General features: G+C 45.3%; 1 long non-coding RNA gene across 1 annotated transcript; it reads right to left on the bottom strand.

Annotated features, from left to right (window-relative positions):
• Nucleotides 1-343: 343 nt before the first annotated feature.
• LOC117534620 lies at nt 344-2,608 on the bottom strand. Its single transcript, XR_004567275.1, has 5 exons — nt 2,414-2,608; nt 1,907-2,043; nt 835-1,001; nt 532-599; nt 344-368 (listed from the first exon to the last, which is right to left on the bottom strand). It is a non-coding gene; the product is annotated as an uncharacterized LOC117534620 (long non-coding RNA).
• Nucleotides 2,609-3,163: the final 555 nt, after the last annotated feature.

The raw sequence follows: 3,163 nt of genomic DNA, 5'->3' as shown, positions 1-3,163 counted from the left end.
CAGAGGAGAATGCAGCACATCAAACTGGAGTCAGGAGTGTGAATAACACATTTTGGCCAAAACAAATAGTTGCTTACCAATACAGTGACTGAACATTGGACACCAAAAAGTGAAAAACAGAAGCATAATTGTGCAAACAACAATTGTGGTGGGGGGGGGGGGCATTTTACAAATATTTACAAACAACTATTTACAAAAAAGCAACTATTTATAAAAAAGCAATACTATTTACAAAAAAGGGTTAGGGTAAGCAACTATTTACAAAAAAGCAATACAGAACTCTAGGGCATCCAGGAGCCTAACCATTTTCAAAAAAACAAAAAGGTTCCTTTGTGAAAGGGACATCCTCTTCATCTGTTTCCTGGGCCCTAAAAAGCAGAGCAAGAATAGGAACAGTGGTGAATAAGGGGAGAGAATACAGTTGGGAGCAGACTGAACAGAGGACATAGCAATATTCATGTTAAAATGTTTGCACAATAAATATGATGGCACTTTCGTTTATATTGCATTTTAATAGATCAGTTGTCATACCATGGTTGGATGTGCAGCATTTGGATGCTCTAATCGATCCGAGAAGGGGTTCCGGATGTATGGCTTCCCTAAGGACATAGAGCGAAGGAAGAGATGGATGGCAATGGTCAACAGACAAAACCTGTGTCTGACAGAGGACAACAACAACAGCAGAAAACTCTGTCATGTAAGTAATGTTCACAGAGGTGTCATGACTTGTTAACATTTTAAAGGGCATCATATTTCCAAGTGTAGAGAATTATGACTCTTCAATGACATTTGAAGTGTGGAGTGGAAACTGATCACACCTACCTACCTACCTACCTACATGTACACTTTGAAGACGACCAATATATTGGCAACAAATCAGGAGGAAATTTGAGGTTGAGGCCAGATGCTGTTCCAACAATATTTATACATCGGCCTAAGCCGAAAAGGAGGAAATCCACGTCAAGGAGTATGCCTCCAGCTGTCAGGAATGATGACCACACCTATTATGGCACATCAAACATTGGTATGATATATGAAGCTAACAATGTTTCCCATGTTATATAATTCAAGGATAGACTACACTCCTAATGCAACCTTCAAATTATACAGCTTCAAAACTACCAGGGTTCAGGGATTCTCTGAAGACTCATATACCACATGTAGATAATCTACAGATTTCTTCATACTTTAACATTGCCAATAGACGAACTTAGATGAATGTCACTATAGGAGTGTAGTGTACCCTTAAATGACAATAGGTGCACATGTAAAGGCAGCATACACATATAACAGCAATTGCCTTGTTATTGTTACAGAGATTCAGGGAGATATTGAGGTGGAGTTCCAAGGGAATGAAAGGGACATAACAGACAGAGAGAGTGAGACAGATGTGGGACGGGTGGCGCAGTGGTCTGTGCATCCGATCATCAGATCAAGGGGGAGTGCTGGGGAACTCCAGTTCGAAACCCGCTCCTGCCGCCACTGCGTCAGGCCGTTGTGTCCTTGGGCAAGACACTTTACCCGGATTTGCTCCTGTGGGTATTGTCCACAGTACATGTATAATACCAATGTGTACTTGTAAAAGCGCCTCGATGACCTCGAGGCGTGAAGATGGACGGTGTGGCGCAGTGCGCTGTGCAATGATCAAGGGGTGAAACCCGCCGCTGCTGCGTCTGTAAAGCCGGTGTGTCCTTGGGCAAGACACTTCACCTGAACTTGCTCCTGTGGGTATTGTCCACAGTATCTGACCATTGGATGTATGATATATGTGTAATGTGTGTATATGTAAAGCGCTTTGAGTCATTGAAAAAGCGCTATAATAAATGTAAGGAATTATTATTATTAGATGTCAGCAGACTGCCAGGGGCCAGTATGTCAGGGGCCGACAATCAAGAGGCCACCTTACCAGAGATCAGTGTGCCAGGAGCCAGTCAGTCAGGGGTCAGCTATGAAGAGGCCAGTTTGCCAGCGTCAGGTGCTCCAGGGACCAGACTGCCAAGGGCCAGTTGTGACCGGGCTCACGTGGAGGATCTAATGAGGCAACTGAGAAGGGAGAGATTACTAAGAAAGAGAGCAGAGGAGGATTAATTCGGCATTAAAAAAAAAAAAAAATTTGATTAATCTAAAGTTTAAAAAAATCTTCAACACAGACCAAATTAGAGCACTTGGGCAATCAAAAAAACGTGGGATACGGTGGAGGAAAGAAACCGTGAAAAAAGCAATACAACTAAGGTTCTGTTGTGGCACTACAGGATATAAAACCCTCCAAGCCATGAATATGCCTCTGCATATCAGGACATCAGAGGAGGATGCAGCACGTCAAACTGGAGCCAGGAGTGTTGGGGGAGGTGTTTGATATGCTGAGGCTGAAGGCAGATGGCATGAGTGAGATGGAGAAGAAATGTGTGCTCACCTTGGATGAGATGTCCATCACCCCTAGCGTGGAGCTGCATCTGGGAACAGGGAGGCTGTTTGGGAACACAACACTACCTGGCCACAAAGGCCAGGCCACTCATGCCTTAGTGTTCATGCTGGCTGGTGCTACTACGCGGTGGAAACAGGTTGTGGCTTACCACTACAGTGGTAATTCTACTGACGGTGCAGTGTACCGGCCCATAATACTCACCACCGTTGAAGCAGCGGCATCTATAGGGCTTCATGTGGTTAACATCACTACTGATATGGGGAGCCCCAATAGGGCTATGTGGAAGTCCTTTGGGGTGACCTATGACAAGCCGTGGACAGCACATCCTGTGAAGCCACACCAGCACCTGTACTTCATGCCTGATGTTCCACACGTGGTGAAGAATTTAAAGAGTGCCTTGGTGAATGGTCACGTCATCACCATACCACAGGATGTGGTAGACAAAGAGAAGCTGCCGTCCAGTGTGGTGTCTGTTGGCCCCCTGAAGGATCTGGTGTCATACCAAGAGGGAATGGCCCTAAAACTGGCACCTAAGCTGTCTAGAGCCTAGTCATTTTGAGAAAATTAAGGTCAGTTCAGCAATGCACGTCTTCTCCAAGTCATCGAGTGCTGCCCTGAGGTACATGGTGGCAGAGGAGCACAGACCAGAGTCCTACCTTACCACTGCGTGGTTTTTGGAGACGGTGGACCACTGGTTTGACCTCATGTCGTCACGCAACACTGTTACTGCCCTAAGTC

The sequence above is a fragment of the Gymnodraco acuticeps genome, unplaced genomic scaffold (assembly GCF_902827175.1).
Source record: "Gymnodraco acuticeps unplaced genomic scaffold, fGymAcu1.1, whole genome shotgun sequence".
Classification (NCBI taxonomy): Eukaryota; Metazoa; Chordata; class Actinopteri; order Perciformes; family Bathydraconidae; genus Gymnodraco; species Gymnodraco acuticeps.
The sequence above is the reverse complement of the archived record's forward strand: the minus strand, read 5'-3'. Positions and strand labels throughout refer to the sequence as shown.